The sequence below is a fragment of the Microplitis demolitor genome, chromosome 2, assembly GCF_026212275.2.
Source record: "Microplitis demolitor isolate Queensland-Clemson2020A chromosome 2, iyMicDemo2.1a, whole genome shotgun sequence".
NCBI classification, from domain to species: Eukaryota; Metazoa; Arthropoda; class Insecta; order Hymenoptera; family Braconidae; genus Microplitis; species Microplitis demolitor.
In genome coordinates, this window is record NC_068546.1 from 3632832 (window position 1) to 3645429 (window position 12598).

Below are 12598 nucleotides of genomic sequence, written 5' to 3' on the forward strand. Positions count from 1 at the left end.
TTTTTTGTGATTTTCATAATTTTTCACCTCCTGATGACTTATTTTTGGGTGACATCATAGACTTTCAACCAAATTTGCACCAATTTTAGAGAAATGTCTCCTATTTCAGAGTTTCGACTGAACCATGAGGTTTCAGCTCCAAAATATAGAGGGAATACGAGCCGCAGTATTGTTTTTGTGATTCGTATTATTGTTTTTGACTTCGTAACGACATAACTTTTTTTCTAGTGGGAATATCCCATTACAATATTAACGTTTTTAACTTCCCGCTCAAAAAAATTGTAAATTTTCAAAAATTCGTAAAGTTATTGGTTTCACCCCGATTCTCGAAAATCGAATTTTTAAGAGATCTTGACGTTTTGAGATCCTAGGAAGCTATTCTGACTAAATTCAAGATGATGTCCGAGTGTACGTATGTATGTAAATACTCTGTAACTTTTGAACGGATGAACCGGTTTTGATAACTTCGAAGTGTCATTTGACGCGGCTTGTTATTTACTATAAACACTGAAAATTTGAGCTTAATCGGTAGGGTACGTTCGGAGATACATCAAAAATAAAATTTTTTCAAAAATGTTTTTTTTTGAATAACTTTTAATTCGCTCTATGGACTGATTCCAAAATCTAATCAGCTCTAAAATTTAGTAAGCCGCGTCGAATGCTACCTCAACAATCAAAATGGTTTCATTCGTTCAAGAGAAACCGTTAACGAAAGAATTAAAAAAACAAAATTTTTTTTAGTATTTTGGTAATTTCTCAAAAACGACTTGATAAATCAATTTCAAAATCTGATCAGTTGTAGAACTCAATAAAACGCATCGATTGCCACCTTAAATATCTCAATCAGTTTATTCGTTCGAGATTGTTGTAGAAAAAATGGTGAAAAACGTTATTTTTCGAAAATAAAGGCATACAAAAGTATTTTCGAGCTCGAAAATTTATCCACAACTATTTTTCGAGCTCAAGGAGTTCGAAATGGGCAGGAAGTTTTGGGGCTGGCCCACAGGGTCAACCGACAGACCGATTTTTTTGTTTATTATGATGCCCTGTAGTAGACAAAACCTAAAAAAGTTTTGAATGTGACGTTCCCGTCAGGTTTCTAATTGAAAAAAAAAAAAAAAAAAAAAAAAAAAATATAATGTGCAATCCCCGATTAAGAGAAACGATTTGTAATATTAAATGCCCATAAGAAGGGTGATTCAAAAAATATTAAAAGTATTCAAAAACATAATATTATAAAGTATTTAGGGTTAGAGCACCAGTACCCAGCCCCTAACAGCTCCCTTAAGTTGGCGGGGGGAATTCGATTTTTGGCAAATTTTTTTTAGCAATTCGTTTGTTCGTCGATTGTTCGTCAATGTTCGCTATAAATAATTATTTGTTCGTTCTTTATTTTTTTTTAAATAAATTTTTAAAAATTTATTTGAAGTTAGCGGTGACTATACTCATTTTCTATCTTTTTTAATTTTTTTTCCATTTATCTTGATTTGTTTGTTAATACCCCACCAAAAATAGCGTTTGTTTGTTTGTTTTTATATTTATAATTAATTATTAAAATTTTAATTATGCCCGTTGATCTAATAGTAGTTGTGCGCATGCGCAAGTGTCTGCTCTAGGTTTAAAATTTTTTATTGTTTTCATTATTATTTATGTTTTAATTAAATTAGTAATCTTATCAAGTAATTATCAAATCCTGTTGATCATCTAGCACATCGTAAGAGTATCCAGGTATTTATCGGAGAGAAATGTCAATAAGCCACAATAAAATATGAAACGAAAGAGTCCTCAAAGAATCTTAGAAAACCACTTTTAATATTATTATTATTATCTTTATTTATTTAATATTTAATACACTCGACTAATTATTTTGTTTTATCAATATTAATTATGTATTAAAAATACTGAAAACATTTTAATGTTATTTTCATTTACTCTTTTATAATTTACCGCTCTGTTTTGTAACTTACGTGGTGTGTCACCTATTATCAAGTATTTTAACTTGCCGTTCAACTAGTATTTTTGTGTTACACAGTTGGTCTCATAAATAGTTGGTAAACCAATTACTAAATTACAAGTATCATCGAAGTCAATAATAAATAAATATAATATTGGAGCAGGTTTGTAAAATTAAACTAATAATTAATTATTTATTTAATATTAGAGTAGACTTATACAATTGAAGTTATTAATTATTCATTTGCGCAATTTTTATAAATTTATATTTTGCGTCTACATTGAGACTCAAAATAACTTAGCCTAAGAAATTTGATGAAAATTTTAATTAATATTTATTATTAAACATCATTTTATAATTAAAGATGTTTTTCTAATTTTTTTTTTTTTTTTTTTTTTTTTTTTTTTCCAAATATTAAAATTTTTTTTATTTTTCAGTTTTGAAAACAATATTTTTATACCACTTATCAAAATGGAGCTCAACTCTATAATGTTTCACCAATCGGATGTGATTCTTTCATCTAATCTCCAACATTATTTGTCCTTCATTTATATGTAAGTATATTACCATTAATTATTAGTACTGCTATTAATAATTTTTACATCATTTTATTTTTTAATTATAAATGTGTAAGTATTTATGATCTTGGCGATTCTTGGAGTAGTTCAAATGTTATTATAGAAGTCACAGTTTATTGAATTGTTAATTATTTCAAGCTGAAATTTATATTTATAATTTTACTAGCCGACCTGATAATAACAGATACAACAAAAAAAGAATTAGCGAAATCGGCCCAGCCGTTTACGCCCGATGCTGTAAACGAGGGAAATCAGGATTTATTTGCATATATAAAGATATGCATTAAGAATATTCAAACTTATGTTTGCGTATTGTTTGATTGCGATTTTTATGTATGGAAAGCGCCCAATTTTAAGTAATAAATAAAAATTTCTCTTTAAAATTACATCGTTTTTAATTTTATGATCGGAACGTTTTAATTCCGTTTTAGGCATCGTGGGAACTGATTAATTATTTTATTGTTATTAATTTCAGATTTTTTTATTTATTCGAACACCTTTTTAAGATGAATTTTCCCAGTGACAACAAGGAAAAGTTCAGCAAAATTATTAATTGGAGTTTATTGGTAAGTAGCTAGTTTTGCAAACAGTAAAAAAATTATCATTAATAATTTTTTTTTTTTTTTTGCACATAGTAAAATTAAATATTTAAATCAAATTCTATTAGAAATAATTAATTCCCAAGTAACATACACCCAACTTTAAGATGTCTTTAAAAGGATAAAGCAAATTTTCTTTTGTCTCAAAGTCACCTTTTTCGGTGTAAATACAACATGCAAATGTTAGTCCCGGAGCGAAAATTTGTGTTGTTTTTCCTGTCTTATGTCAATTAAAAAGTCGTTTAGATGACTTATTAGCTACTATTTGTAATTTTTCACTTTTTGTCGTCATTTGTGTCAAGTCTTTTAAGTAGATATTTTTTCGGTGACATAAATTTCTGATCGTTTTGTCAACATGTTGGTGCCTTATCGATGTAGCACAAAATTGCCTAAAAACTGATTCCTGATAGCCAGAGTTACTGACGAGAAAGTTGGTGTAAATGAGTTGCGAACAACTTGACGACGAGTTGTCGACAACTTTCAGCTTTTGTAACTGTATTGACTACAAGTTGTCGACAAGTCTCTTGGAAAGTTGCGATCAATTTATGGAAAGGCCAACTTGGCGGCAGGTCGCCACCCTGGCTATCAGGGATATCTTATAGATGTCACAAAGGCAAGTGTGACACTTGGGTTATTATCAGTCGATAAATTAGGTGATACAACCTATTATTTCTAAAATCTAATCCAAGGAAATATTTATTTATTAAAATATTTATTAGATGCATAGTAATCAGGCTGACGAAAACATTTTAATTCCTTTCTTTTATAAATAATTATTATATAATAATTATTTATAACAATTATTTTTACATAATAATTATTTATAATAAAATAAATATTATTTTCTACGTTGATCACTTAACTTAAATTGTGGTAAACGGATTATTTGCTTAAATATATTAACTTAAATTATTATTTTAAGTAAAAAATAAATTGATGCTGTATGGACGTCAATTAATTTTTTTTTTCTTTTCATTTCAGGTTTTATCAATCATTAACTCAATAATGCCGAGACCACTGCTTGTATCAGATGAGGACTCAATAGCTGTTATAAAAAGATATATGAGCTACTTCTGTTCAGATACCTTGCCAGCATACTCTGCTGAGGTATGGTCGAAAATGTCCAAGGAACCAGAATTTGTGGGTAAATGGAATACTGCAGCAGTTAGGACCAACATAAAAGACAATCGTAGGGGGATTTTGACTAGAGCAAGAAAAGAATGTGGATATTTTTCCCAAATAATTAAGAAAAAATTCACTTATAGTAATAATGATGATGATGACAATGACAGCAATGATAATAATGATAATGATGACAGTGATGATAATAGCGATAAGGATTATTTTAATAAACTATATGCTAAAGAGCGGGATGATGTTCCATGTTTTCATGTTGAAATTGCTAGAGGTGTTTGGGAATGTATGTATAAAAAAGACAATAGTTGTAAAAATCCTAGGTTACAGCCGAAAGTGTGGACTGACACTATTGCCTTTGAATTATGGCATCAGTTTGAACTACCGTGTGCCTTTGTATTTAAAAAAGGCACAATTCATGAAAATGGAAATTATTATGCGACATTTATTGGCAAGTGCAAAAGTAAAGTGTGCAATAATCCTATTTTTGGTTACATCGAAAACAATCCTGGGGACAAAGGTTCTGTTTTTATTAATTTTCGATGCCGGGATACTCGTTTTGAAGTTCATGATGAAGTTACAAGGCCACTGCAAGCCGAGCGAAGAAAAATGTTTAAAACTATGATCGATGCAAATGGAGTTAAGGGAACTATTTTGGAGCAAGCTAAAGATCTGTTAAAACCAGGTAGTACTCAATGTCCTGTTCTATTCAATTCTAATGTTTTATATCAAGTAAAGAAAGAATCTAAGGAAGAAAAGTTGAATGTCAAGCCAGAAGATCGGAGAGATTTGATTAAAGCTATTTATCGTATCAACGAGGACGATAATCCTGCTCATCAAAATTTTATAAAAGTTGTAATTGATACGCCTTTTTCAGTATTTTATGTTTCACCGCAACAAATCCATTGTTATAACGAATACAGGCGTCTTCACAGACACTATTCTTCTGTTTGTATTGATGCTACAGGAGGTCTTGCAAAAAAATTTCTAGACAGCAAAAATAAAACTACGAGTAGTATTTTTTTATACCAAATCGTAATTAATTTTAGTAATACTTCACAATCTGTTTATCAAATTTTATCGGAAATTCATGACACTAAGACCATCAAATTTGGACTAGAAAACTGGCTTAGTAAAGTTTCGCCTCCGACAGAAGTAGTCTGTGATGGATCTCGTGTCCTTTTAAATGCCTCCTGTTTAGCTTGCAATAATTTTTCTTTATTTGATTACGTTAATAGGTGTTTTCAACATGTCAAAAACGGTGCTTCACTTGACTCTGTAAAAACTTTTATCAGATTGGATACGGCTCATTTTATTCATGCTATAAGTGGCTGGAAATGTTGGAAATCGGTTATTCATCCAAGAATTAAATCATTTTACTTATACAGTGTTGCATTATTGATGGATTGTAATAATTTAAAAGATTTTGAAAGAATCCTTGTATTAATTTTGATTGTCTGTGGCACCGAATATGATGATTCTATTGTTGATTTTGATGGCGAAATGATAACTACAAAAGCAGCAAGGTCAGAGTTGGAAAAATTGATTGCCAAAAATGAATCTCAAGACTTTATTAATAATATTGAAGACAAAATTAAAACTATGGAGTTTGATCAAGAAAAAAATGAAACTTTACGCCGAGAGACCAATACTGATTTATTAGAAAAAGACACTACTATTTCAAGTTGGATAAATAATCTTGTCGCTTTTTCATTGAATGTTCATTCTGATGGTAGTAATGATATTAATAATTTAAACACTTTTTATGTACCTCTATTTAAAGATTCATTACTTAAAGAAGTGAGAGAGTTTCCGCTATGGACGAAAGTTTGTATTCATTACACGAGTTTACGAGCAACTTCTGCGTACATAGAGCAAGCGTTTAAAGAATTGAAAGAGTTATTAGGTAAAATGATTTCTCTCCCTGCACGTGTTGATTACTTAGTTAAAGCTCATCTTAAACTTATTGATGGTGGTGTCAAAATTTTTGAACGCGAATTGTTAAAATTCGTTAAGAATTACCATGCTAATAAGCAAAAAAATGATAAAATAAATAGTAATCCTGAAGACGAATTATGCAAAGAAGATTGCGAACCTAACGATAATTTACTCAATGAAAATTGGAATGGACAAGGATATGATATGAAGCACAACGACTGTGATTGGTTAGATTCAGATTGTCATTTATTCAATGAAGATATTCCCACCAATTTTAATACTGAGTCATTTAATTCTTCTGAAATTGATAATAATAACGTTTTAGATAATATTGATTGTAGCGCAAATGAAAATAACGAAAATTTATATCAGCCGAATTTAAATAATTTAGTTAATCTTGATCACAGTTATTGTTCCGATAATAATTCACCATTGAATGAAAACAGTTTCGATGCCGCTGTGGAAAAAAATTTAAGAATGATTAAAAAGGAAGGTAAATACTTCAAAAGTTTTCCCGAAATCAATTTAATAAACAATTTGGCGCCTTCAAACAAAAAAGAAGAATTTTTATTACAAAATGGTAATAAAAGCGGACCTGTCTTTTTTCAAAATGAATCCTGGTTTGCTTTCAATACGTGCCCATTCGACAGTATTGTTCAGTTGATTTTCTATGGATGTTTACAAAATGAAGAATTTAATAATTTTGTTAGCAATTCTTCAAATTCCACTTTTAATTTTGTTACCGATTTTATGTCAACAGGATTAAAAAAAGATATCTATGTTAAACGATTTTCTATTTTACATCCTATCTATCAAGACACTGAATGCACACAAAATCAAATGAATATTGCCAATCGTAAAACTAAAAACGTAAATCGTTGTATTAATTGTGTAGATAACGTGAATAGTTTGTGGATTAAATTATTTACAAGTGAACCAAGTGCATTCGAAAATAATTCATGTTCATCATTCGGCTGCCAAGATTATCAACGTAATATACCGGTTTTGACTGCAAATTATAATTTAATCATGGAAAAAGGGTTTAAATGTTTGCAAGAAGCATTACATTTTAAAAGCATAGCTTATAATAAATTTTGCACAAGCTGCCAAAAAAAACAAACAACCTGTAAAACGACACTTAATCGATATATTTACATTGAATTAGACGTAAAATCGGTAAATGAAAAAGATGGAACTTCATGTAAACTTGGTGAATTACCGAAGTGTTTGGATTTAAATGAAACACATTCATCAAAAAAATTTAGTTATCGGTTGGTACATCTTTATTACATCTGAAATACAAATGATTTGTTTCTATATGATTTTTTTTTTAATTATAGCTTGACAGGGGTTATTGGTTATAACTCTTTTCACTACATCACATATTGTAGAAACTTGACAGGAAATTGGCGATTCTACAATGACCAACTAGAAAAGTCTAAATTTATTAGTGAACGCACGAAAATTGTACCTCATGGGATTTTTTACACTTTATTCTCACTGTAAAAAAGAAAAATATATTTATATATTTCAGGTAATTTCTTCAAATTTCTATAATTTTCTTTTATTTGTTCGATCAATTATATTATAAGAGAAATTTTTATTGTAACACTAAAAATAATTTTTTGTTTCGGTTCACAATAAAAATTATAAATAACTATTAACAAAGTCAGCTCATATTGAATTTTGAAAACAATATAAAAACTAATAAGTGTATTAAATTTTATTTTTTTCTGTTTAAAGTTTCTATGACTAAAAAATATTTCATAACGACAAATTAAATTCAGCTCTTTTTTATAGTACACATTTAAATCATAATTACCACTCTAATATAAATTTTCTAATAACAAATTTATGCTTCAAACATTTCATTTTTTTAATTTCAAAAGTTAAAAATCCTCGGAATCGATATGTTCAAACTATTTGATATTGGTATTAAAATAATACGGTTAATTAAGTTTTGAAACTTGTTTTATCACAAATAAACCATAAAAAAATAAATTTTTTACTTTTGTTTATAAGGTAAGAGACCTAATACTCAATTAGGGAACTAGTACCCGATCACTCCATATATTTGTATATCTATATTTACTAAATTGTTCTAAATATAGATATACAAATACATGAGTGATCGGGTACTAGTTCCCTGATCGAGTATTAGGTCTCTTATCTTAGTTTAAGCCTTTTTTAAAATAAATCAATGTTTTTTTTTTCTATAATTTATTTGTCATAAAGTAGGTTACCAATTTTTAGATAACTGCTAACTCCAAAAAAAAACTTATATTAATTAAAGTATTTGATTCATACTTTGTTCGCTACCATTTAAATGAAATCTTTCTTTTAAAATTCTATTTCAATTAATAAACATATAGTCGAATTAAACTCGTTTATATTAATGGTTGCTACTTTTTTCTTCTTCTTTTCTTTTTTTTACTACATTCGTTTTAATCCAAGAACTACGTGACTATTCTTAGTATTAGGATAAAAATTAGTCTTAAATTATCATAATCTTTAAGTGTCAATCATGTAATTGAATTATTAAAGATTTTATTTTCTCTTTTTTTGCAGCTTTAGCAAGTATTTAAAAAAATGCAATAAGTGGATACAAGTGATATTGGAAATCTCTATACTTCGATTATTATTAATATTTTTGCTCAATTACATTTATGAAAACTTAGTGTTAAGGTTGTTGCCAAAAGTAATAAAAAGTCATTAAGTGTAAAATCTATTTAAGTTTTACGATTATAAAATAAATAAAATTATTATTATCATTATTATATTATGACGTAATTTTAAAATGTTTTATACTACAAGATTAATATGTTAAACAGAAAAAATAAATGTTTTATAATGTTAAACAAATAAATAAATAATTTCATTTTTTTAAATAATGAGTAAGTTTTTTAAACAGTTAATAAATAGAAATACTAAATCTCTTTTTTTTTTATTCATAAATTTGATTCATTTTAGACATCAACAAAATCGTTAAATTATTATATTTACAGGAAGCCGTAGGTCTTTGTTAATCATTTTTTTTATACAATCAAAATTATTTTTTAAGTTAAATATTACTGTTTTTGTCGTTATTTAAATAATCTATATCATGATTGTTTTTTAATTTAAATAATAATTGTTGTACAGTTAATTTGTCATGCATAAACGACGAACATCGTTTGTAGATAATAGAGGTATAGAGAACGATCCAGAGGAGATAGTATTATCTGAGCCTTCGAAGTGAAAGAAAAAACTGTCTTTTATTAGGACTAAAATAATTCAATATTTTACAGAATGATTTGTGCCAACTATTCTGTAATGTTAGAAGAAATCAAAAGTAAGATAAGACTCAATTATGAGGTACTTTTATCGGATTAGTAAAAAACAACAAGAGCCAACTATGAAACTGATGTTACTTTATTACAAATTACATTTATAATACAAAAAAAGTATATTACGGTTAGTTAAGTAGCTGATGATATGAATATAATATTTGGAAATGCTGTAAAATACAATGTTAATTTCTAACGTTTATGCAAGGTAATTGATTTATTATTAAATATAAATTAATATTACAAATTTTTATTAACTAATATATTTTCATTTTATACTCCGTTATTTGGTATACTGTTGGAACTGCAAAGAATAATATAAGGAAAAAGTTCAAGAGTTTTTAGATTTTGACGTAAATTTAGATTCAGATTATGGATCAGAATTAAAATCTCAAAATTAATTAGTATAATGAAAATTTTAGACTCAAGAAAAATACAATAAAATGAATAGTTGAAAAAATGTTTACTTGCATTAGTTAAGTGTTAACATTTATGAAAAAACCATAGATGTAAATATATATCCCGATTATTTTATCATGCACAAGCTGCTAATACAACAATCAAATGATAAATATCACCTGCTATAAATTATGTTAGTAAGTGTTAATTTAAAATTATATGCATATATAAATCTTATCGATCTAATCAATAAAGAACATTAAACTGTATTAGCTTTTGCTTTTATTCGTTTTTTATGCTGATACATTTCTGTTTTATTCTGGTTTGAATCTGGGAAAATAATCATATAAAAGTAACGACCACGTGGTAACCATAACCTATGCAGCGGATAATTTGATCATAAGTAAAAAAATAATTTGTATTAAAAAAAAAAAAAAAACACATCATTTTGATCATAATAAGTAAAAGATTTTTGCATTAATTATGTCAGTTAGAAAAAAAGACCTTCATTGATATTTTAATTTATTATCTAGCTGTCAATCAACTACTAAGAATTTCATTCAGGGTTTTTAATTACTAACATTCCTTTCTGATACTAAGTTGATTTTTAATAATTTTGAATACTTCTTGTTTAAAATTATGCATTAAAGTTTACATGAATAAACTGTTTAAGTTATAGGCGTCGTTACACTCCTGTCTAACATTTAATGTATTAATTAATTTTCATTGCACAAGTGCATGACTCAATATTTGAAAATTTCAATTAAAATAATTTTTTTATAAAAGTTTCAATAACAATAGGTACAATATCTATATAAATAGCTAAATTTTGAATTGGAAAAATATTTCATTTATTACTAAGTAAACCACGTGGCTACCATAACCAATGCGATTTCGTATTTAATTATTTAAAATTAAATAATTTCAGATTGAAATACTTGATAATTAATTAGACTATTGTGAATAAAATATTTTTACATAAATTATTTTTTTTTAAAGAATTGTGCATTCTTTGATATTTTAATGTTTCCATTGTTATCTAGTGTCTTACATTATTAAAGATAAATTAATTTTATTAATAATTAAAAATCTAATTCTTTGGAGTCGCTCGTTATTCTTACCTGGAAATTTAACTATGTAGAGCACCTATGTATATGTAAAATATATATTATAGGGGGTCTTTTGAGTGGGCTTTTGTAAATAATTTAGGTTTTTTCATTGTTATTTGTACTTCATAAAACTTCAAATACATTTTTAATGAACTGATCCACTTTCTATAAATGCAGTAAAGGTAAAAAAGATATTTTTAATTGAAAAAAAAAAAAATAAATAAATGTTTAGACCTATAAAACTATGTTATTCAAGAAATTACAACTAGTCGAATCACCTCGATATTTCGAAACCATCATGTCTTTTTGAAAAGTAAGCCATTGTAAATATTAAATTCATAGTGAATAGACCAATATAAAAAAGCATAGAATCAGTACAAACATTTGTTTATTTCAAATTTTAACGAAAAAAAAAAGATGTCAAACATAAAATTTTGTTGAAATTGATGTGGCTAAGGTGGTAACGTAAAGGAGAATTAGAAAAATAATCAATGATAGTTAGAATTTAAGTAACTAAACTTAATTTTTTTGATCAATTATTGTCGTTAGCCGCATACTAATTACTATTTATATTGCTTATCATTTTTCAATAGATAATAATCAAGTAATATAGCTGAGGATCAATGACGAAGAAACTATAAAAATTGATTATACTAAAGTCTTAAAATTTAATAACTATCACCAACACAATATGATTTGATCATCAATGACATTTTTTATACCAATAGATTTAATTTTGACGTCACGCATAATATAAAATGTGGACATTTTCATCATCTAAAATATAAGTAAATATTATTATTATAACAATAGAATGTAAATTGATATAAATTTGTATCGATAATAAATTGCAAAAAACCATTATAAGAAACCATATTATATGAATATATACATATATTTTTTTTACTGATTTACTCTAAAACAATAACATATAGTTTTAATCTTGTCCAAAAAATGTCAAATAGTTTGCACCAGTTATTGGGTGTCTTTTGTGTTTTATTTAAAGCTGTGATTCTTGTCATATTAATTGATACATAACAATGAATGAATTGGGTAGTAATTAAAAAACAAGCAAATTTAAGAAAATTTTTTCCATTAACTGTTGAAAAAATTACTATTTTTCTCAGTATAAAATTAATTAACGAAATATTGCATTTATTAAGAGTAAAAATTTTCATAAACTTAATAGATTTATTTTAGATTTTCCTAAATTTTTAGAATAATTTTACATAATTACTTTTTTTTTCTCAAGACATAACTAGAAGTGACAGACATCTAATGGTTTCTAGTTACACTAATTAAGTTAAAAAAAAAGGAATAAATGAGACATTAAAGTTATAATGACAATATGTATACTTAAAAGATTTAAAAACTTATTAAGAAACTACTTCAGTCAACCGTACACTAATAGACGACTATCAAATATGAATAGAAATCTACATATCACTCTTAAATAGAAATCTAACGATTTCTATTGTCTTTGATATCATCATTCTACATATTAATCCGAAGTTTGCTCGCTTGGAGTAACTCATCGGCTTCGGAGACAGTCAAATAGTTT

General features: G+C 26.8%; 1 long non-coding RNA gene across 2 annotated transcripts in view; it reads right to left on the reverse strand.

The window, feature by feature from the left end:
* Positions 1-12170: 12170 nt before the first annotated feature.
* The window catches only part of LOC128668981 (uncharacterized), a 1942-nt gene continuing 1514 nt past the window's right edge, over positions 12171-12598 (reverse strand). For both annotated transcript variants that reach the window (XR_008404532.1, XR_008404531.1), the window contains one exon: positions 12171-12598. This exon is cut by the window's right edge and continues 35 nt beyond it. This is a non-coding gene — a long non-coding RNA (uncharacterized LOC128668981).